Below are 24,542 nucleotides of genomic sequence, written 5' to 3'. Positions count from 1 at the left end.
CACCATACACACACTCTACAAACACACCATACACACATATCACAAACACATCCTATACACAAATGCACCACACACACACACACATATATACATACATACAAACATACCCTACTCACACACATGAATTCACACCTCTATACTAGATATCATTGCACAATTGCCCAACCAGGTGTGTTACTTCTGGTAAATACACACACACACACACACACACACACACACACTCACCTTTTAAGATATTTCTAATCATACCCTCCCCTTCTCCCCTTTGCCTGGACTTTGCTTTAGTTTCTATACCACAAGTTAATGCATGTCTGGAACATTAATACATGGTTCACAGGTCCCGGGGTGGGGGGAATCCTCTTGCTATACAGCCTGCAGTTGTCAGCCTCAGATTTGTCTCGGTAAAGTACCTAGGAAGTCTGGTCTAAAAGGAGCTGAGGGAGAAGTGAGGGGCACAGATGGACTTCTGTTTTGAATAAGGGCCAGGCTGTGGAGCCTCTGGTGCAGTGGGGTAGTTACCAGTGATTCCCAGGCCTCCACGGCCTTCCCTTGAGTCTATCTCTCGTGGCGCAGCACTTCCTCCTGTCTCTATTCTTAGCTTTCTTAGCTTTTCCCACTCAGCCCCCCAATTCTCCTCATTCTTTTCCTCCTCCCACTTCAGCCCCTCATCTCCCCTCATCTCCCCTCATCTCTCAGGAGCCACCTCTCATGTCCCATGCCTGCTGGAGCCTTTCTTTTCTTTGTTAATGTAAAATTGTTTTGTTTCTCCTTCTTTGGATCATGAGTTCCTCCATCCATATTCCCCAAATAGATACCATCAGCCTCTGGCCCATCCCATACGGCTAGTAAACCTTCAAAGCAGGAAGTGCCCAAGTGGGTTTCTCCAAAAGGGGAGTCTGCAGCACCCCGAGGCCGTGTGTGTCTGCAGCCATTCACGGTCCTGCCACACTCCTTTCCTACATGATGTCATCCCACCCAAATGACGTCATCCTGCCTTCTGTGTTCATTGTTTTCTCTTTCCTGATGATCTCCTTTTTCTATGGGAATACACCAATTCTCTTCCTCATTGGAGATTAAGTTAACTTTGATCACCTGACTTTGATAAGTGACATAATTGTGAGTATTTTATATTAAGCATGCCTTTCCAAAATAAAGAATATAGGTTTGTGTGTGTGTGTGTGTGTGGGGGGGGGTGCAGCTTTTAGTACCATAATAAATTCATCATACTTGAGAAAAGGTTCGTGTGATTTTTTTTTTTTTAATTTTAATGTGACAGCATACAAGTTACTTTTTCCTTTGCATCTGATTTTGTCATGTGTTTTGGTGAGAAACACCGTTTTAACTATGGTCCCTGTCTTCCAAATAATGGCTTTAGGAACAATTTGTTGAAATCCTCACAATTAATCATTTGTAGGTGTTCAGATGTTGTTGCTTTGTGTCCTTGTGAGTTCCTGGCTGGTCTGGGACTTGAAATGTAGACCAGCTGCAGTCTTCCTGCCTCTGCCTCCTGAATGCCTTAGGATTACAGGCATGCGCCATGAATCCCTGTTTCATATGATTTTTTTTCCCTCCAGTGATTGGGATCAAACTTAGAGCCTTGAATGGGGTAGGTGTTAACCACTGAGCTACACCACTGGCTCTTCAAGATTAATGTTTCAGATGGGTTACTGTGTGGCATTTAGTCTAACAGGGACTGCAGTCTTCTCACGTTATAACAGAGTTTATAATGTGTGCTGGCTGGATTTAAGTAGTAAAGTGACATTTCTGAACATCACCTTCCCTGGTCACACTTTCCCTGAGGTAGCCAGTTACTGACCGGCCCGTCAGTATTCGTTGATGTAGTAGTGTACCCTGCTCTCAGTGTGGATGGAGACAGATGGAGGAAAGTCACTCGCTCCTCTCCTGCTTCAGCAGGCTCTCGTTGTAGGAATGGAAACAGAGTGGGTGAGAAGAGTTAGGGAGATGGCTTTTAGGATGTTCTAAAACCAAGGAAGATACAGTCTAGTTCCCTTCAGTGAATGAGAAATAACCATTGAGAGACACTAAAATGACTAGGTGAACGATCCTACATAACAGGTGGCAATTCTGTAAGATTTACACATAGAATATTGCCATGTAGGGTTTTTAAAACACTCCTTTCTGAGTCTGTTCATTTGCAATGAAGAACCACTATTGTTTTATTAAAACCATGCATAGCTGTGTGTGTGTGGGGTGTGTGTGTGTGTTTCTGTGTGTCTGTGTGTCTGTCTGTTTTGGAGACAGATTCTCTCTATGTAGTTTTTCCTGTCTTAGAACGTAAGATAAGTTGTAGACCAGGCTGGCCTCAAGCTTACAGAGATCCTTCTGTCCCTGCCTCTTGAGTATTGGGATTAAAGCCATACACCACCAAACCTGGTACTACCTATATAGTATATATAACATATTAATAGGTATAAACTTTAATAGATACGTAGTAGATATAGTAATAGATAGTTGGGTGGGCGAGAGATTTTGCTGTTTTTCCTTATCTGCCTGGCTCCTAAGCAGTGATGGAACTAACTAAATCTGTAATTGTACTGTAGCTTTCTCTTTCATAGGAGAGGGATAGGTCTTTCCCCAGTTAGCATCTTAAGAGGAGATGGGGAGGAGCGAGCTGCTGATTTAGTAGGGCAATTTCAAGTAGCTTCTGCAGCAACTCTGGAACAGAGGACTCATCAGCCTAGACTTGGGAGTCCAGAGCTGCTTGATCTGTTGGGGTAGGAAGCTAAGCTAGGGTTCTGAGTCAGGCACGGAGATGTCTGCCTGTAATTCTGTCATGCAGGAGGCGGGAGCAGGTGGATGTTTGCAAGCTAGAGGGCAGGTCTAGTGGGCAGTCCCAGAACAGCCAGGCTGCAGAGTGGGACCCTGTTTGAAAAGAAGTTGGGGTTCCAGTGTAACTGTTTCTGAAGGGCATTATCTAGGAGGGGACCAGGGTGGCAGCCCAGTCACCTCTTGGATCAGTCCTAGGCTTGCTGTAGTGTGCTTTGGGTTTCCTGCCCCAGTGGTGAAGACTTGTCTACAAGTAGTTTCCTGACATCTGTCTAATCAGTTCTCAGTATTTATAATTTACAAGATGATTATTACAATAACAGGATTTAGGCACTGGCAGCTGAGTTTTGAGGAATTTCAAACCAGTGCCCAAACAGCTCAGTTAATTATGTGTGCAGAGTCACATGACACAATTACTCCGTCGGAACCCACATTTTCTGATACGACCAGCTCAATGACCTGAGACACAGTAGTCTTTAGTTGGGATTTTGATTTCAGAATTATAGATCAGTTCAAACCATATTACCTTTCTTTTTCTTTCTTCCTCCTTCTCTTCTTCCTCTTCTAACCCCCTTCTCTTCCTCTTCTTCCTCCCCCTGGCCCTGTCTCTTTTTGGAGGCAGGATCTAACTTCGTAGCCCAGGCTGGCTGGCTTCAAACATTCCTGCTTCAGCTTCCCAGCTATGGAGATTCTAGGTCTACAAATCAGCTGACTCTTTTCAGTGACCTGATTGAATGTCCCTGTGTCTCAATTACTGGTTACAGTTCATGTAAACCACAAAGCAGCGAGTTCCATGCGAAGTGGCTCAGTCCTTTCTTCTTTTAAACTTAAAATATGGTGAAGGGGGAAATACGATGTTTATACAATAACACTCACTTTTCTGCCCTGGCACGTGCCAGGCTGTGGGCCATTCAAGGCTCATTTTAGGCTGACATATGAGTTCTGACCTCATGACTATGCTATTTGTTCCACTGATAAATGTGATCATGAGGCCTTTTAACAGCATATTCCGACTAAGGGAGTAGACCCACTTCCCACCAAACCGAATCACCCCTCAGTCCTATTAAGCAGAAAATGCCCTGAACGCCAGTATATGAAAATGCTTTTCCAGGAGCCCAAACCATTTCATCCTCCAAATAAAATCTATCTGCTCGCACTTAGATTGTTCAGAGGCAGATGGTAAGCAATTGAAACGGAGAGGCAAGCTGGCAGAAGGAAAAATAAAACCACAAATATCTGTACATGAAGGTGATCTACGCTCTTGCCAACCCCCCCTTCAGCTTCGCTAGCACGACAGCAGAGCAGTTAAATAGCATGGGAACTCAGACTCATATGGCTAATACAATTGTCCTCTGTTAATGGGGTGAAACAAAGCTTGCGAATAATATACAGGGCTCTTCACCAATATGCAGAGCTAAAGGAGTTGAAGACATTATTAGGGGCGCCCATACGCTGTGCTCTCTGAGGCAGAGAGCTACCTTATTGACACCTCTGCTCCCCACCCCATTTTAATAGTGGGGTCACTGGTGTGAAATACTTGGTATTATCCAGGTACCAAGTCTTCCATAAAAGAGCCGTGCAACAGTATGCAGCTTCTGATTGGTATCACAGTATTCTTGGGTTGTGAAAAGGAAGGTGGTGACCAGCACATTAGAAGAGTCCAGAGGCATCACTGTGTGGGAAACCCTGCATTGAACGCCAGGAGTGACAGTGATTGCCATCTAACTTTTGTGGGAAGGCTACATGATGTGGAGGCCCCTAGGCCATCCCTCAGCCTTGTCACTGGGTGAGCTTCCAGATTCCGAAAATCCACCACTTCTTCTTAACCTTGAACTTGAGCATTCAGGGACAGAAAGGAAAAGGGAGAGCAGTTCAGTGGGGCTGGGTGTTTTGTTGCAGCAGAGCCATCTGTGGCCCGGTGGTGCCAAACTGTGGTGTTCTGAGGGTGTGTGAATAAGGGTGCTGATCCAGACTGCGGAAGGGGCAGCTCACAGAGCAGGTGGGTGTGGTGGAGGAGGAGGTGGGGATTTAGTGGCAGGATGTGAGATGAGTTGACTCTGCTGGGAACCAGTCTGGGGATGCCCACGAGGAAGAAAACGAGAAGACTGCAGAGAGAGGGCCGGTGCAAGGGAGAATTGACTGCAGGCTGGAATTGAAGAAAGGTTTGAGTTTCCACAGGCAATCACTTTGGGGGAAATACACTCCAGTGGTTGAGCAGAGACTAGATGAGAGGGGAGGTGGGGGAGTGGTGTCAGTTTTCAACTTGATTGAGTGAAGAGTCACCTGGAAAGAGACTTTCAGTGAGTGATCACCTAGATCAGGTTGAGAATGTCTCTGTCTTGATCATCTTAATTGGTGTTGGAAGATCCACCGTGAAAATGACCTGTACTGTTCCTGGGTTTTAGGCCCCGGACTGTGTAAGGGTAGAGAGAAAGCTAGCTGAGCACTAAGCACATGTGCATCCGTTGCCTCTCCATCCTCGACGGTGGTTGTGATGCAAGGACGATCCCAAGCCCTTGTTGCCATGGTTTCCCAGCATCCTGGGATTGTGAGCTAAAATAAACCCCTTCTCTCCTAAGTTGCTTTATGCCAGGGTATTTTGTCACAGCAACAAAAAGGAAACAAAAATGGGATGGGGGCATGGAAAGGAGAAGACTTATATATGTCTTATGTAGATTAGGGTGAGAGGACCCTTGGACTTCAGAAGGTCATTAGAGTTCATATGTGAAGTATCCTTGAAGTCGTGATTAAAGAAACGATGTTGGCTGGTAGATGCTTTCCTTCAGGAACCCCATCCCTCCAAATAGTATAGCTGTAAGTCCATAAACGCTGGCCACTTTGCTCGTAAGGGAGCGTGCCTCATTGGTACCTCTTATTATGTTTTCCTGGGGAGCGGGGAGATAATGGGCCTGTGTTTGATCTTGGCTGATAATGCCAGTGACTCATGTTAGAATAGATGGTTTCTTTACTGAGTTCCATCCAGGCTCAGTCCTAGTTTGGAGAGGATGATCTAAGGGGAGTTTAAGGAACAGACAACAGAGTTTAAGGCACAGGACTTAGATGAGCTGTGGAGTTAGCTCCAAGCAGGTATACTTATGCTAGTGCTGGTCTGTGACAGTTTTCCCTAGAGCAGTGTCTGCTCACTCAGTGCCTTTCTCTAAAGTACATAGAGTGATGCCTATTGGACACCTCAGTCGTCCTGTACCTTAGGGACAGGCAGACGACTCCAGCAAACAATGCACGGAATTCAGCTAACAATAAAGAACAGCCCGTGCGCGTGGCCAGATCGCTTGCTTCCTTCCTGTCCTGCCTGGGTTTTTGAGAAGTTCTTGCTTATGAATTCCACAGGCGATGGGACACAGCTTATAAACTGCCAGAGGATGTTCAGATGGATGTGGGGAGGAAGAGGGAAAGCAGAGACTCCGAGCCAGGGAGCAGATGGCCGGCCTGTGACCTATGAGGGGACGCTCTATCTCTGAAAGTTAAAAATGAGACCGTTATTTCTTTTCCTGTGAAGTTTTCAGTAAAGGGTGCCCAGTCTCCAAGGTGGAAAATTCTAGAACCGATAACTTCCCTCAACGGTCTACCACCCGAAGAGAACATAATGTGTCTCTTGCTCTGAGTCTATGCAGAAAGAACCCAAGAATTTTCTCTGCTCAGCCCCGCGTGTGACCCTTCCCAACTGTGCAGTGTGGTCAGAGCCTAGGGGATTTTGTGGGTTTGTTTTTGGTGTTTTCCCTTCGTGACCCAATTAATTGTTCAGTCTTGAGTTTGAGAGACAGCTGTTTTCTGATCTTCTTTTCGAGGAAAGCTTGTTCTGTGGATGGGTTGGAAGGGACCTGGAGGAGTAGAGATGCCTGACGCGCTTATGAGGCCTGTCTCTGAATCAACCGAATCCTTGCTTCCCTAAGGGAAGATAGGGACTTGTTGATCACCTAGTGATGGTTATAGCCCCCAGTCATTGTTTCTTGAAGATACCTAATGTGCTGTGCTTTGGGTAGGCAGAGCTGGCCCTTCATCAGCTCACGGGACCAGCTAAGCCTCTTATGTGTATGTATTTGTAAGGAGTTGTGTTTGCAGCAGAAACAAACTGATCAGATCTCATTCTCTAACCTGCAAAAGTTTATTATCACAAGCAGGGTGAACAGTAAGGGGAAGGGGAAGATTGTGACTGTTTGGTTTATAGGTAGATGTGTGTGTGTGTGTGTGTTTCCGAGGAACACTTGCTATGTGTACATGTGGAGGCCAGAGGTAAATGTGGAATCTCTTTCACTCCATCTTTTTTTTTGAAACAAGGTCTCTCACTAAACTGAGACTTGCTGTTTCAGCTAGGCTGGCTAACCATCGAGTCTGGAAGAGCTGCCCGTCTTTCCTTCCTAGCTCTGGGTCACAGGTGTGTACTACTATGTCCAGGTTTTCTGTTGATACTGGGGATTTCAACTCAGGTCCCTTGCTTATGCAGTGGTCACTTTACTCATAGGACCATTTCCCCAGCCTCGGGACTTTTTTTTTTTAAAGAAAATACTTTTATGGCCCTTGAACATATATAGAGCTCCCAAGTGTCACTGATTTCTGAATTGAAGACTCGTAGAGATCATCCTTTGCATTCTGTTACAAAGTTCAGAGGGAAAGGAAGGAAGGAAGGAAGGAAGGAAGGAAGGAAGGAAGGAAGGAAGGAAGGAAGGAAAAAGAAGGGGATCCTGATAATCCTTTAGTTTTGGTGATACACGCATAAAGAATTGGGTGTCGCCAAGTGTGGGCTGTCTACACATGCCAATCCTTTTAAGCTTCATGATGTATTCTCTAGTTAGCTACTGTGTAGTGTCTATATAGTATACAGCCGAAAGAGGTGTTAATTTAAAATAAGGCTTGGATTCCCCCCACCCCACAGAGTAGAAATAGTGAAATACTACTGATATGCACACATCACTGAAGTCAAGTTGCCGGTCCGCATCTCAGTCTTTGCCTTATGTTTTCTTGCTGGCCTGTAGCCCCCCTGTTCATGTCACTTTCCCCATTAGTGGGGAATTCTGGATGATGCCTTTGGAGGTGACTGCATAAAGTCATTGGATGGTAAGCTGTCCCATAAGGTAATGAGATGGCACAAGAATCTGACATCTTTTTCTCAGTCTAGTCTCAACAGAGAAGCGCCTCCCTAACCCTTGGCATCGTTGCATTGCCAGACTGCTTGCAGTCTGTGTTCATTCCTTCGCACACTCTGGTTTAAGCCCTGGCAAGGCTGTTCAGCCCCATACATTTCTACGCACCTCTCTGTCCTGCTTCTCATCGCTTTCCCTTGGACTGCCTTTGCCGCGCCTGAAGTCTGCTATGAGAGGTAACTGCACCCCCTTTTTTCCTGGCACTGGAAGTTGAACCTAGGACCTTACATATCCTGAACAAGCTCGATGCCACTGAGCAGTATCTCTAGTCTCTTCCACTCATCCCTGTCACTTTATTTGAGGCATTATCTTGCTATGTTGCCTAGTCTGATTTCAAACTCACTCTGTAGTCCAGGCATGTCTTGAATTCCAGAAATCCTCTTGTTTGAGCCTTGGAAGAAGCCAGGTCCGTAGGTAGGGTCTCCCTGTGTACTCCAGGCTAGACTTGAACTCACCATCCTTCTGACTTAGCCCCCGGAGCTGTGGAATTGCAAGCATGCATCACCACTTCTGGCCCAGATGCCCTTCTTACATGCTATCTATAGCACCCAGTTTGAAACTTCTAGCACATTTTTTTTCAAGTATCTTATTTCTACTCCTTCATGTGATCCTATTAGGTCAAGATCTCTTTTGGTTTTGTGCTTATAACTACAAAATTGGACATAAAACTGATTATACATATATATAGTGTTGCTGTTGAAAGAATGAGCATGTCTAAAACAGTTTATGGGGACTGGTGTGATGGTTAATTGGGTAAAGGGGCTTTCTGTGTAAGCCTCATGACCTGAGTTCAATCCCCAGAACCCATGCAAAGAAGGAGGAAACATTGCCCTCTGTCCCTCCAGATGTATACAATGGCACACGAGTCCCACCTCTGCAGCACACACGCAGACACACACACACACACACACACACACACACACACCCCAAATCAAATAAAAGAGAACATGGTAAAAAAAAATTACAGATGTGTGTGGCTTTGGGGCTGGTGCTGTCTTGGGCTCCAGGACTCAGCCCAGATAGATGTTCATGAGGGTGGTTCCTGTTTGCAGCAAAGCAGGCTATAGTGGGGACTTTAGACGTTTTCTTCTGCAGAGAGAACAGTGTGCAGTTTTAACATTCCGCTTGTGAATACAGATTCGTGAGTTGTCCATGAGATGCCCTGATGTGGTTCTCAAACCGACTTTCTGCTTCTTGTTAAGTGAATGGAAGGTCTTATCATTTGCTTCTCCCCACTACCAGCACGCAGTGACTCCCGCCTGCTTTTGTAAGACAAGGAAACAGATCACAGATCAATTCTGGCTGTTGTCTCTGGAAAGGGAGAGGGAGATGTATGGTTCTGGCTTTGGGCTGGACCTTTCTCTGTTCACCCCTCCTCTTTTCTCAGCACTTCTCCTTGCTCCCTCTTTCTGCCTATAATTGTAAGTCCAAGTAGAACCAGAACTAAAACCCCAAGTTACTTCCAGCTCTGAGTAGGAGAACATACACATCTTTGGATACATATATAAATAAGTATATATGTACATAAGGGCATTCATACATCCATACTGCCTTTGGCTTGTTATGACAGCCCTACACAGAGACCTGCACAGAGACTGTTTCTTTAGCAGATATATGGCGGTTATTCTGAATCCTTCTTGTTTTGTGGACCAGAATGTAGCCAGAAGAACATGGGCTGTGGAAAGTGGCCCCAGTGACGCAGATTATTTGGACAGACACTCAAGGAATTCCTGTGATATGCTAGGTATTGCAATTGCCAATGTCACTGTGACAAATACTTGACACAAACAACTTGAGGGAAGAAACGTTTGTTAGGGCCTGGGGTTTCAGAAGTGTCATGGTTGGAACTGTTTGACAGGGCAGAGCAGTTTGGATTGCTGTAGCTGGGAACCAGAGAGCAGGAATGTGGGGCTGGGGCTCACAGCCTATGGGATGTTGCTGCCTGAATCCAGGATGGGTTTTCCCTTCAATCTGATGCTCCCTAGAGACACAACCTCACGGGTGCACCTGACGGGGTGCTTAGACGTCTTCCAGGTGCTTCTGAGCACTGCCAGTATGATAATCAAGATTAACCCTGGCACAAGGGGAAGTGAAGGGCCTCTGGTTTAAGAGGCTGGCTGCGGAACATAGCCAAGCTAGTGCCATTGGCCCTCAGAGAACTCATTTAACGTCATGAAACTTCTCCTTTCATCGAACTTCCTGTTTCCTAACTGCAAAATGAGGATGGTAGCACCATCCTAGGCCAAGAACTTCCACCAAATTCTATCTGGTAGACATCTGTATATTTCAGGGCAGTTGCTTCCGCCCTGCCTAACCTCCTCTGGTGAGGAGGTGCCCCCCTGGTTTCTGCTGTGGTGTTTTCCCTCCGTTTTTTCAGGCCTCATTTACCTATGCCAGGATCTATGCCAGGTGCACCATGTACTTGCTGTTTAATTAACCAACAAGGACTTTGAATGGCCAAGTACCGTACCTGTCACATTGTTATTACAAGGACTCGATCAAGGAGACAAATGTAAAAGGGAGGGTGTTTCGAGGTCCTTGAGGATATCCTGGCATGCCCAATTCCAGTCTTAATGTCAGTGTGATGACTTTTGGTCATGGCTACTGATCTACTGCCCCAGGTAATAAAATCTGTTGAGGGCAGGGAAGATGTACATGCGTTTAATCTGGAGCTCGGAACAGTCAGGGCATGGTTTCATCGGTGACCAAAGCTCACAGGAGTTGTTTTACGCCCGTTTTCTACAGTTCACATGGTGGTACCTTCTTCCTTCTGGCTTTCTGTCCCCTTGTAGAGAGAATAGTTTCTGATTATCTTAGGATTTCTTTTTCTGTTCTGATTTTATCTCATTCATTTAAAGAGAATGATAGGCATCGTTGTATTGGGGTTCTCTAGAAAAAGAGAGCCAGTAAATTTTATGCATGTATTAATTCATGTATCAATTAATTAATTAAGATGTATTAGCTCACATGACTGTGGAGGATGAGGGGGTGTGCCCTGTGATCTTCTGCTGTCCTCAGGCAGGCGCCCCAGGAAAGCCAGTTGTCTAGTTAAGTCATAGTCTAAAGGCCTGGTTCCTCAGGTTGCTGGGGACTAGCAGATGAGAGGAGCTATCCCACCTCACACTGTGGAGTAGGAGGGGAAAGGCCAGAACTCATGGATTCTTCCTTTTTCTGCTTTGTGTTTTCCCAGCCTCGAGGGACTGGTTCATGCTGTCCTCACGAGGAAGGGCCTCACCCCTGAGTCCACAGCTTCAGATGCTGAGATTACCAGGAAATAGCCTCAGAGAAGAATGCTGAGATAATAGGAACCTCGTGCTCCAGGAAAGAGTATATGCAGAATTAACACAGGTATTAATGTCACCTGAATGGAAAGTAATGTTCTGGCTTTCTGTGAGTGGATGAGTGAGTGTGTGTGTGTGTGTGTGTGTGTGTACGCAAATGTGCACGTGCACACACACACACAGGAGTAAGAACTGTAAAACAATCTGAATGTGTAGGAAGGACAGACCTAACTTAATCATCAGTTGTTCCTTACCCAGGTCTTCGACTCTGTTGAAATAAAGGACAGATAGTTGTGTGTAGGCTCCTTGTTTGTGTAAGTTATAGTACTTTATGAATGAGTGAAGGGTTGAATAAAGAACATGACTGACTTCTTCCCACAGACTCTTTTTCCACGTAGGTCCCCTACACCAGGAGACACTCATTTTCTCCTCTTTTGGACAGACTTGCTACCAAGTTCACACATAGCATGTTAAATGGCTTTAATGCTTCTCACGTCTATAAATAGGTGCTTTTAAAAATGGGGCCACTGTGAGACCTGACCATTCTTGTCACTCTCCTTTCTCTTCCCATAGGGAAATGGCACATTTATAAAGAGTATGTGAGATCTGATGCTTTGTGTCTTTCACAGGCCACCTATCAGAGCGACAGGCAGCTTTTAGGTGCAGACTTGCTTGTTGTATTGGGCGTTTTTCTGTTGTTTTGTTTTTTGTCAGCTTGACACAAGCCAGTGCCATTTGACAAGAGAGAACCTCAATTAAGAAAGTGTTCTCATTAGATTACGCTCTAGGCAGGCCTGTGGGGCATTTCCCTGATTGATGTAGAAGAGCCTAGCGTACTGGGAGTGGTACCACGGCTAGACACAAGGTCCTGGGGTGTTGAAGCAGTCCTTCTCCATGACCTTTGTTTAGTTTCTGCTCCAGATTCTTGCCCACTTGAGCCAAGTTCTGTTTCGAGTTCCTGCCTTGATGTCTCTGAATGATGTGCCTAAGTGACTGACTGTAACCTGCAAACCAGATAAACCCCTTGTCTTCAAGTTGGTCAATGTTTTATCACAGCAGTAGGAAGCAAACTAAGGCTCCAACGAGCAGCTCACAGTTCTGCTGGCCTCCATCATTCTGACATGAATGTCAGCAAACACCTCCTCACTGTGGTACTCTTCCGCGTGTTCTTTGACATTCGTGCAATGGAGTGGAGCCTCGCTGTGCCCTTGGTTAAGCTATTTCCCGGTGTCTTCGACTTTATTTGTAAAGTTGAGAGATGAGCCTCCCAGTTCTCTGGCTGTAAGGGCATTTTGACCTCTGAAAGGACGTGGGTGAAGTTTTAATCTTTCATACCTTCCTTCCAAGGAGCATCCAGGTCATCTCAGTTATGACTCAGAATACCCTGCACCACTCTGGTTCTTGTAGACATAAAGAACTTATACTTTAAGAGGCAGCCCATCAAATTAATTCAAACTTAGGAATAATAAACTAAAAGCCAACGTAACATATAATTTACCACTATTGTGTTTTTGTTTATGTTTCCCTCTGAGATGGGGGGTCTCATGCAGCCCAGGCTGGCCTTGAGTGTAGCTGAGGATGACGTTGAACTTCTGAATCTCTTACCACTACTGCCCGAGTGCTGAAATTAGAGGTGTTTACTTGCACGGCTAGTTTATGTAGTATTATGGCTCAAATCGGGGCGTTGTGAATTCTAGGCAAGCACTCTGAATTAGCTGCATGTTCAGCTCATTTCTGTAACCCAGACTAGCCTCCATTTCATAAGAGTCCATTTGCCTCAGCCTTACCCAAAATTCTGGGATTATAATCATAAACTACCACACCTAACATTTTGTCCTCTGTATCTCCCCCATTCCCCTGCACCCTTACTTTCTGCCTTTTGTTTGTTTGTTTCTCTGTGTAGCCCTGGCTGTCCTGGAACTCACTCTGTAGACCAGGCTGGCCCCGGACTCAGAAATCCGCTTGCCTCTGCCTCCCCTCCCAATTAAAGGGAAATTAAAGGTGTGTGCCACCACTGCCCAGCCGCTGCGTCCTTTCTAAGCTGCTTCTGGTAGTACAGGAATTTTGCTCGCTTGCTTGATTTTTTGGCTAAGAACCTTTCCCTCCCTTTGTGCAGCCCCTGACATCATCTTCCAGGGTCCATATTACATGTTCAGTCAGGGCAGGAAGTACTCGGGTTGATTTTCTTGCAGCCAATGATTAGCTTCCTCCACTGAGGACTTGTTTAAGAGGAAGAACCCACAGCAAAGTGCTTGTTAAAATGATTGCCTATCCCTGTCTCACCTTCCTGCAGCGGAGAGATCTGCTTAGAACCTAATTAGAGCATATCGAAGTGGCGTTCGTTGACGGGCTCCTCCCCCTGTACTCTGACCACATCTATACTCTCACACTTATAGCAATCAGTTCCTGCTCATGGCAGGGAATGGCCACAGAGAAGGCTCCTTTAAGGGTTTCACTCTTTCTCCTCCACCCTGCAGTCTTTGTTGGCTCCCCTCCTTATGTAATGTTCTTTAAAGTCTTTGAGAGCTGGGGATATAGCTGAGCTTGACAGCACTTTCAAGCATTCTTGGGGCTCTGGGTTCGATTCTCAGCACTTCAGAAACACAGGGCAAAGAACAGCACAGGTGACTTGTGGGTCCTGAGGTAGATATATGGGAAATTGGGGTACTTTAAAGCCACTGTAGACTGGTCAGTGCTTCCTGGTAGCATTGGCAAAGAGAGCCTTTTGGGAGATACTTTCCTGCATCCCATGGAAATGAGTTTTCTTCCTATTAAAGATATGGCTGGTGTCCCTACCATGTACATAGGTGTTGATGATGGCCATTTGTCGCCATCTGACCTCCTTAGCAGCTGTAACACCCTCTAGCTCACTGGGTGCATTTGCTTTTTTTTGTTTAACTTGTATATTGAGTGCTATACACAGTCCTACATTTATTTTATGTATGTGAGTACATACCAGACACACCAGAAGGGGGCATCAGATCTCATTACAGATGGTTGTGAGCCACCACGTGGTTGCTGGGAATTGAACTCAGGACCTCTCGAAAAAAGCAGTCAGTGCTCTTAACCATTGAGCCGTCTCTCCAGCGCCCATCGTCCTGCCTTCTTTGTTCTCCATTATCTGAACAATTTGCCTTTCCTAGCTTTTTGGCAAATATAGACAAAGTTAAAGTTAGCTAGTTATACTTTCTCAAATGTCATGCCGTTTCTTCTGTGGTTCTTGGTTTTGTTTGTTTGTCTATTTTTGTTAGGTATCCAGTGACCTGTGGGATGCTCAGGAAAGCAGGAGATAAGACTGGAAGCTTCTGATCATGGATGGGGCTCCATTCTGTCCACGGGCAACAGATCCCTGGCCAATGAGCAAATTTTTGGTGCATATTTTTTTGCTTCCATTCATTGTATCAGCTCATTGTTTTCTTTTAAAGTATAACTCAACTAAGAGAAAAAGTGTAAACTCATTATATACTAACTGAATTTACCTAGGTTTTTGTTTTGTTTTGTGACCCCAGACTGTGACAGTTTTAGGCTCCAATGTCTATTTCCACTAGCTCACAGGACCTTCTCATCAGTTTGTGGTCCATGTCTGAAGAGAGGAAGGGAGCGTGCCTGTCTCAGGACTTCTTGTTAAGTGTGGCTTTACTTTCTGTTCCCTTGCGTCTCAGGAAAATTAGAGCAGACTGTGGGTCTGAATTTAGAGTTTGTTTTCCTGGAAATGTCACTAGACTATAAACTCAGAAACAGTAAACTCAGAAACAGATTGCCCCGAGAAAAATTCCCTAACGAGTTGTTATTTCTCCTCTTATGTCACCTTTTCTCTCGTAAGATTCTGTCTCATAACATAACTTCATGGTGTCCTCAAACTTCCTAGCTAGAAACAGTCTCTTAGGAAAGGAGTTGATAATTAATTCAGTGACTGCACATTACCACGTGGACGGATGAAAGGACAGACATCTGTCGTGGACATTGCCAGCTGGGTCAGAAGTTGTCCATGGTGGTTGGTCCTGCATGGAGGGAGTTTTAGGAATGATGTGATAAATTGATTTTATCTGTGCTTCTGTTAATGCAAAATGACCTTGTTTACACACTACCATTGTTAGCATCATATGTACTCCGAGTGCTTTCAACAATTAGACCGTAACAACAGGTGACAACTGGGTCTTTTTCTTATCTGCAGATAGACCAGTTCTAACAATCCATGGTCTCTCATCTCCAGTGTGTTTTTCCCCCTTTGGTTTGTTCGAGACAGGGTTTCTCTGTGTAGCCCTGGCTGTCCTGGAGCTCACTTTGTAGACCAGGCTGTCCTGGAACTCAGAAATTCGCCTGCCTCTGCCTCCCAAGTGCTGGGATTAAAGGCGTGGGCCACCACCGCCCAGCTTCTCCAGTAGTTTTTGAATTGTTGCTATTTGATAAGTCAAATGAGCGTGTAGTTTCATTTATTATTTCTTAAGAAAAGGTTTTATTTAGTGTGTGTTTTGTGTATGTGTGCCATAGGAGTGGGGAGAGGATGAATGAATGAATTGGATCCTTGTGTGCTGTTGTGTGCTTTTAGAGGTTGGAGAACAAATTTCATGGACCAAACGTTCTCTTTTCACTTTAAAAACAATTATATTAGTAATCTGTCTCCCTCCCTCTGCTCCCTCCGCTCCTTCCCTCCCTCCACTTCTCCCCCCCCCCCCCCATGTATGCATGCATGTATCCCCTTCTGGTTGTTTTTGAGGCAGAGTCTCTCTTACTGTTTCTGCTCGTATACTGCATACAAGAGTTCCCTGCTGCTTCACCTTCTGCCTTCTCTCTCACAGTAGGGATGCTGAGAATAAGATGACACACACTAGCCACTGCATCCAGCCTTTAAATGTAGGTACCATGAGTTAAATGTATCTGGCCAGGATTGTATAGCATGCACTTCTACCTGTGAGGCCATCTTGCTGGCCCAAATAGCTTGTTTTAGTTAATTTTAAGACATCCTTTTTCCCCCCTCTGATTTTTTGCTAATGAAGTTTTTCCATCCTGAGACAAATACTTTTCCTTTTTACTATTTAGCTTTCAATGTTTATTAAACATTTCTATATATATATTCAAAAGCAGTAAGAGTGACAGAGCATTTTACACACTTATCACTCAGCTTTGACAGTTCCTAGTGCATGATTAATCTTGCCCTATGCCCTTCCACCCTTTACAAACCTCCACCAACCTGTTATTTTATAGTACTATATAAATCCCTTGTAATTTCACATATAAACACTTAAATATGCCTTTCACATCCTTTAAAAACAAACAAAATGCCATCATTAAAACTAACAAAGCTAACAGTAATTTCTTCATATTATCTAATTACTACCTAGAGTTCAAATGTAACATCTAGAAGGTACAGATGATGCAACTAGCAAAATGTAGTCTGTAAGTTTCAACTTGTACACGAAGATAAGTGAAATTAAAACACAGTTTGCTAATGACCAGGGCTCTCAGAGAAGCACACTGGGTCATGTAAGTATGACCTTGGTCACAGCGGCTGCTACTCTCCATAGTATGTCCGGAGAAGGGTTCTAAGAAGGGAGCATGAGAGCTGAGGACAGCTAAGAAGGTGGCACTTGCTGTATGGAGGTTGGACTGTCATTTGTGTCGGCAAACTTTTCTCCTCGTTAGTGCAGAGAGCCATCACCACTGCTTGGTGATCTTTGTGCTAATTCATGGTTGAGTTGTATATCAGTTATACCTCTTGGATAGTTAAATATCCAACTTCCTTCTTGGATATTTAAAATAATAATAATAATAGAAACTGAACATCCAGGATTCCTTTCATAAGATACCAACCACATAAAGCACAACTCTTATGTGCCTGTGAGAAGAAAGGCTAGTTTCTCAAGACATCTTCCTTCTTGGATTTGGGGCACTTCCTGATTCTTTCTGGGTAAAAGTGACATTTCCCTCCTTTCTCGTGACTTTTAATACTTCTTCTCTGGGTGAGAACCAGGAAGTAGGAAGTGAGCGTCTAAAACCCAACACTGCATTTTCTCATGCACGTGAATGTTTCTGTGGCCGGTGAAGGGAAGGGAGGGTCCACAAGAAAGCTGGTCTTTATCAAATCTAATTTAAATGCAATAGCAAATAGCAGTAGAGTCTTGTCTTAATCTTTTCTGTAGTGAAGATGAAATGGGGTATTATGTGTGTATAATTGAACGAAAGTAGACGATTCCAGCCTTTGCCTTCTCAGCACTGAGAGGAGAATGTGAAAGAAGAGTCCTCACATGTACATGGAGCCTTCTCGGTCCTTCTCCAAACACAACCAGCCACAGTCAGGCTAAATGTTTGCAGAGTCCACAGTGGAAGCTTTTGTTGATTGTCATATTTTTCAACTTACAAGAAAGTCTTCAGATACCATATTCATCGCTGACATCTACCTGAAGTATAATCCCTCTGTGTTTGTTATCTGCGATGACTCCTGCTTGTGTAATCTGTGCAGCTATGATTCTTCCTCGTTTGTCTGTGCCTTGCCAGCCTCAGTGATCCTGTGCTCATTCACCAGCTACCGTTGGGGTTTTCTTCCCAGCAGGTGGACAGAACCTTAAAGAAGATTCACTTTGTCTTTGACATTTTAGTTCCTCTATGGCCGGAGCTTCCAAGGGTAGACCAGATAACTATTTCTATCAGCCTGCCAGGTATTCATCATTGTGTCTCTCAGGAAACCTTTTGTGACTTTCAGAGACCATTTTCACACCTTGATTTGTCAGAGGCTGTGTGAGATATGATCACAATGGTACACAGATTTCTTATCAAAAACGTAGTCTCCCTCAATTCACAGTGCCTCTGATACTTACGAAGAAATTGCACGTATTTAGTGTGGGGGTATAGGGGTGGAGGGATGTATGGGTATATAGAGATCAGAGGATAATGTGCCAGTTTTTCCTTCCAGTATGTAAGTTCTGGAGATTAAACTCAGTTTACCAGATGTGGCTGCAAATCTTTTACCCAGTGAGGCATCTGTACACACCATACTGAACGTTTAAGTTTGCCAGCAATTATTGAGGCAAGGGTCTTGTTCTGAAGACCAGACTAGCCTGGAACTCATCATGTACCTCAGGCTAGCCTTGCTCCTTTCACTGTTTTTGCTTCTTAAATGTTAGGATTGTACATGTGTGCCAGCAGTTCCAACACGACTTAAAGGGACAGGAGGGTGGGATACGCTCACATATCCCTGGGCAATCAATTCCTTTAGCCGAGATCCTTACATAGGAAAAATTGTTAAATTAATGAAACACTTTTGGACAAAGGAGACCATGATTCTCATTGCTGTGAACCCGTGAGTACATGCATTCTTGCATTTAGACATTTTTGGAATATTGTTGACAAAGGACAGCGTGGCAGCTGTGCTTCTCACCTTTAAGGAGTTTGCAGCCTGGTTGAGATAAGAGGCTGTGTATAAGATAAGCCATGGTACAAAGCAATATGGGATCCGTGTGGAAAACTGAAGGACTTTAAAAGATAGAGAGAGGGTTCTTCAAGTTAGGATACAGTCAGGGTAGGAAGAATGACTTAAACTTATAAAGAGTGTTCTGTGTGATCAGTACTGATCACACGTTCTGTAGGTGTTCGCTCATTTGATCTCTGTGTGATAATGTGTCAGCCAGGCAAAACAGACATTTCTCAGGCTCCCGTGCTCTGAAACTAAGCAAGGATATAGTCAGCACATCCAGGGGATGCTTGGAGCCTCTGTCAGGTTCTGGGTGCCCGACTCTAGAACCACAGTCGTTTCAATGCCTAAGAAGCCTGGGAAGACTTGACCAAAGGGAAGCTTTAACCAAATAAAGCCAACCATGCCCTGAAGCAAAGGCTACAGGGAAATATTTAAGGCTACAGGGCCCCGGTCGGTGTGGCTGAAGGCACTTGGACTTGATCCCAATAAGTAGTTGGAGAACCAGTGAATGAACTTGGAAAGAAAATGTCATGATTGCCTTGAGGGGACAGAAGTCACCATGTGTTGTGTGGCAGCCACTGGGATTAGACCTTGAGCGTTCTGATCATTTCTGTGCACTCTTTCCTGTGTGCTGTCCCTTTGACTTTCAGTTCGCTCCTTCCCCCTTGGTCTTGTGGGATCAGTAACTCCCAGTGCTCAGTGACCAAGGAAACAGGTGCACACTGTCTCTTTGGTTATTGGGGCTTTCTGAATAACTCCCAGGAGCCCAAGACCCTATTGCAGAGCTTCCATGAAAAGTAGAAGGTAAAACAGTATAGTGTCCCTTTCAGGATCTCTGGATTTGACGTAGAACAAACAAATGACTCCGATTTCAGGGCATCCTTAGGAATCCAGAAGGATGGTAACACATGGAGACCCTTCTAGGATAGTGATGGCCTCAGTTGTCCTAACAGGTTCTTATTTAGGCCCTAGGGGCTGACTAGAAGGATCTCTGTCAACTAATGAAGACTGTGCTTAGGGGCAGGCTAGGTCTGTAGCCATCATTTTCCGCTTCATAGTGATTCATTCGTGATTTCAGTGCAAGCCCCAAATCAATGTGTAACACTGGTGGTGGCACAAAGAAGCCAATGTTCAATATTAAGGTACACAGGGCTCCTGGAGAAAACAAGAAAGACAAGGAACAAAGGTTAGTTGCTTCATCTGTTTCTTTTCTTAAGCAAAGAAAATAGGTGATGAAGAAATGTTTTGGCAAGATCTCCGGAAGATCTTTTACAAGGAAGCAGGTCCAGGCAGGGAAAGTTCCAGAAGAGTTGCTTAGATTGTGAAGAACGTTTCAAAGTCTGCAAGTAGAGGGAAACGTTTGTGTCCTCGAAGGCTCAGGAACACTGTCCCATTTTTCTAAAAGCTTTATGTTGTGTAGAGGATCTCTATCGAGGCCAGAATCAATAGAGACCTGGGCCGAGGTGGGCAGGGCTGGGATCAGACACTTTCTGAAGCATGTTTTGAATAGTTCATGACACCACATGGCTCTTGCTGCTTTAAAATTTACTATTATTTGTGTGCCTGATGTGCATGCATGTGCCTGTGTGCACGCATGCGTGTGGCCCGGTGTATATGAGGACATCAGAGGACTTCATTTGTGAGTTGGTCTTTTCCTTCTGCTTTGCCTTTGAGGTAGGGTTTCTTCTTTCTGCCCTGTTGAGTATTCCAGGAAGAGTTGGCTGGGAGCCTGCAGCTGATTGTCCTGTCTCTGCCTCCTGTCTATCTCGCTGTCGGAATGTTGGGATTTCAGATGAGCACCGCCACATTCCTAGCTTTCTTAGATGGATCCGGCTCATACCATTATGTTTACCTGGCAAGTCCTTTTTACCATCTTGCTGGTCCCATTCACTGGCGACTTTTAAGTTTTGTTTATAATAATGAACTTTTTGAAATAGGGCCTTTCTAAGTAGGCCATCCGGGCTTAGAACTTCAGTCTTCTCTCCTCCTCTTCCAGTGTGATGGGATTACACATATGCATGCCCCTTGCCTGGGCATACTTAATTTTAAACCCTGGCTAGTTTATCTCTGGTCTTATATGGGAGAAAGATGTGAATTTACTGACCTCCTGACAGAAATGTTCATTGTTAAGCTAACAAGCAAAATTACGAGGCAAGGCCACCGTTTGCTGTTTGGGTGCTAACATTTTGCCTTCTTTTTTAAAAGAGGAAAATTAAGTGGCCCCCACTGAACTTTTATGTTAGCAGCTTAGTTTGACAGTGTTTGGAGGAACAGCAGCGGTGCCTGTGGGGGCTCAGGTCTATCTCGCACAATGTTTCTCCTGTCCCCACCACGAGTTGTGTTCTCTCCATGGCCATCAGTTGGAACTTCTCCCTTGTCTCCTTTGTTTTTTCTCTAACATCTGCTCACCCCCTCTCTATGGCCCACCATGCAAACCTCAGTGCTTGGCATGCCTCCTAGGGAATTGATTGATTTTCATATACATACACACGCAGGATGAGTGTTCTTACCAGGAGCCGAGAACACACAGTGTCACAGGCCAGATGCATGATGCCATTTGGGAAGGGGCAGCACACTCATGGATGAAACTAAGGCTGGACCCTAAGGGCTCTGTGATCTAAGGCAACTGAGATGTGTTTGGTACCATCCTAAGCTCAGGGTACCCCTGCAAGAAAGAGGCAGCTGTGTGGACAGAGGGTTTGTACAGTAGCTCCCTTTCAACTGGTCATCCAGTCACAGGATGGTGAGTAAGTTAGTTAATGTTAGGGGGCACACACAGACACGCATATGTAGCACTGTGTTACAATATCTGTAAATTTATTTTTAATATTGGGCTTTTACACCAAGAATTGGATCTGTGACAGTTTTACTTCATAATTTTACTTAGTATGAAATATTTTGATAAGCAACTTTTCAGTCAATTCCAACTGCCATAATGGTCATAATATGCGGTATCATATTAATAGAATTCATTTTTCTCTCTTCAGAAGATTGGAAGTCTAGCATGGTCAGTCGCTGGTCAGGGCCCTCCTCTGAGCCATAGACTACTTCCTTCTCCCTGTGTCCTCCCATTGTAGGTAGGGGAGGGCTCCCCAATGTCTAATGTTGTAAAAGCATACAATGAAAGTTCCACCCTCATAGCTGTTCCCTTTCCAGAGGCTCTGCCTTCCAGTGACATCATGTTGAGCTGCACATGACAGTGTTATGGTGGTACACAGATCTCCCCCACCCCCAGACACAAAGCTAGGCTTTTGCTAATAACTTAGGTCTGACCAGAGAGTGGTCTTCCCACACCTTTTTCCTGGACATCTCTCATCCCACTTCTCCCTCCCCGCCCCCATTCAAACTTTTCCCCCATTTGTATATAATTCTAAAATGGGCAACTTAAAAAAATATAGAACATGTACATAAAAAGGCATGTACAACATATATTTAATTTTAGTTGTCCTCACATTGTATAAAAATTGCACCAGACCCCGTGTATACATTTCTGTCCCTTATTTTTTTTTCCATTGTTAAGTTCCTCTTTGTTGCTTCCCATCACTGTGGCTCACTCACTAACCTGTTTGCACTGCTCGGTTTGTGAGAATGCTCAGTTTATTCTTTTACTTAACTGTTGATGGGCGGGCGTTCAGCTTGGTAGTAGGTTTTGGCTGTTGTAAACGAAATTCACTCTATGTGTATTCACATATTCACATACGTTCGTGTGTCCATGTAAGGGGCCTTTTTTGTACCTGTGGGTGCATCACTGGAAAGCAGCAGTGATCCTGAGCTCCGGGAGGGATCTGGGAAGCCCAGCAGAGACGGATCTTTAGTGCTTATTTCAGCCTGGTGTGAAGGAGCGTGTGAACTTTGTAGCTGAGCCTCTTTCTGAAGTGCTTCTGTTTCTCCTCTTAACTTCCAAGACTTCTTCAGTGCTTAGAAGACAGCTGTGGGTATACAGCAGGTGCTTATTCTAAACACGGATTTTGGTGCCATCCATGCTTGTTGATGTCAGGCGATGTTAAAGTTCTCAGACCTAAAGCTGTGCCCAGTCTTATCATCATTTATTCTTATTGTAAAATAGGTCAGATCTTTGCATCACTCTGTGTAGTATCTCCTATGAACTAGGCAGTCTTACTAAGACTGGCTTCCTGCTCTTTTGTGAGCTAAGCAGGGCATGATGGTACATTTGTAACCCCAGAACTTGGCAGACCAAATGAGAAAGATAAGGACTTGAAAACAAGCCTGGGCCACTTGAGACTCAGACAAACAAACAAATCCTCCTCTCTTTAAAAAGATGTATTTTCTTTTTAATTATGCACGCACACACACACACACACACACACACACACACACACACACACAACGTCTTTGTGTGAGTGTTGTGGTATATGCACAGGTGCCTATGGAGTCCAGAAGAGAGTATTCGATCCCCTAGAACTGGAGTTACAGGTGGTTGTGAGCCGCCTGACGTGGGTTCTGGGAACTAAACTTTGGTCCTCTGGAAGAGCAGTGTGCATGCTTAACTGCTGAGCTGTCTCTCCTGACCCAAGAAGCATCCTTGTGATCCAGTCAGAAGAGGATATGATCAAGTGGAAAATGTGTCATGCTGTGTGCTCTACCAATAGGTCACTGGAAGGGAAAGGCTTACTGGGAAGAAAGTGAGGTGTTAGTATGAGATCTGATAATTGGAGGAATGTGAACTCACAGATATAGCGAAGGGAGGCAGGTAGGGTAGAGCATTTTAGAGATGTAAGAGGCAGGGGAACGTGGCACACCTAGGTTACAGTGTGTGACTGACATTGAGTAGAAAATGACACATGCCATTAAGTAGGCATAGCTAAGGTGATCCAAATGGCATTCTTGAGTCTGTGTCTCTTCAGTTTGGGGGTTTATAGATCAACCAGAGTCATTTTACTCATTTCCAGTGTCTGTTTCATGACTTGATCTTTTAGGTCAGGGACACTCCTCACACCCATTCCCTCTGGGTCATCCCTGCTGGTTACAAGGGCAGGTGTGATATATGCCACAGCAGGGCAAGATACCAGGGACTTCTGGTCCTCATCAGCCTGTCTGGATAGATTCAGGAGTAGTCTGTGTGTCGTGGAGAAGTGTCCTTCTCTCCAGAGACTAGACTGAAGTGACTCCACGGTAGGGTGGCAACACTACGTGCTAGGGAGGTTCCGCTGCCCACTTCTGGGATCTTTTAGACCCAGCAGTCTCTCCTCACTCTCTGTCCCCAGCTGCTTCTATCTATTTGCTTTCTAGTGACGAAAACACTTGGGGGGCCGCGGGATGACTGCCTCACCCACATGCATCCCTGACCATCTGTTCTCGGGTGCTCTACGGCGAGTAGAGGGAGTAAGGCTTCCAGGGAAGAGGACCAGAGAGGCCTGGTGGACAGCAGGAGTCTCTCTTTACAGAGAAAACAGCCAGTCCTCTGTGGCCAATTCTTCCTCTAACTAGAGAGATTATACAGCCTCTGCACACGTGAGTGCACACACTTGGGAAGATGGGATGGAGCTGTACCAAATAAAAACTTTATTGAAATGGATAATTGTAGAAAAATGCATTGCATTATGTCACGGTACAATACAGTGTTATATTGTGGATGGCTTTGGGGAAATCTTTATTTTAGGTTTGTCTTTTTTAGATATCTTTTTTTTTGGGGGGGGGTAATTCTCTTGTAGCTTCCCAGACTAAGGTTAAGAACGCATGGCCTGAAATCTGTTAGCCCTGTGCTTGAACTCCTTCCTCTGAAGTGTTTTTAGCGCACACAGTTTCCTCATTTTAAAATGGGTCACTAATAACACCCAGCTTTCAGACTGGGTTATTAGGAAAGCTATGTGAGATGCAATGCACATTAACTATTTCATAATAGCTTTTTATGGATTTTGGAACTAACTTCTTCTTCTTCTTCTT

At 44.8% G+C, this 24,542-nt stretch overlaps 1 protein-coding gene across 4 annotated transcripts in view; it reads left to right on the top strand.

Annotated features, from left to right (window-relative positions):
• Etv6 (ETS variant transcription factor 6) overlaps positions 1-24,542 on the top strand; it is a 230,045-nt gene that overhangs the window by 19,394 nt on the left and 186,109 nt on the right. For 2 of the 4 annotated variants that reach the window (XM_029478404.2, XM_021164909.2), the window contains exon 2: positions 11,137-11,294. The exons of the other annotated variants lie outside the window; for them this stretch is intronic. The gene's annotated coding sequence lies outside the window, so the exon portion shown is untranslated. The remainder of the gene's footprint in view (positions 1-11,136; positions 11,295-24,542) is intronic. 4 annotated transcript variants of the gene reach the window in all.

This window comes from Mus caroli, unplaced genomic scaffold (genome assembly GCF_978045245.1).
Source record: "Mus caroli unplaced genomic scaffold, Mus_caroli_1 scaffold_7, whole genome shotgun sequence".
Lineage (NCBI taxonomy): Eukaryota > Metazoa > Chordata > Mammalia > Rodentia > Muridae > Mus > Mus caroli.
The sequence above is the reverse complement of the archived record's forward strand: the minus strand, read 5'-3'. Positions and strand labels throughout refer to the sequence as shown.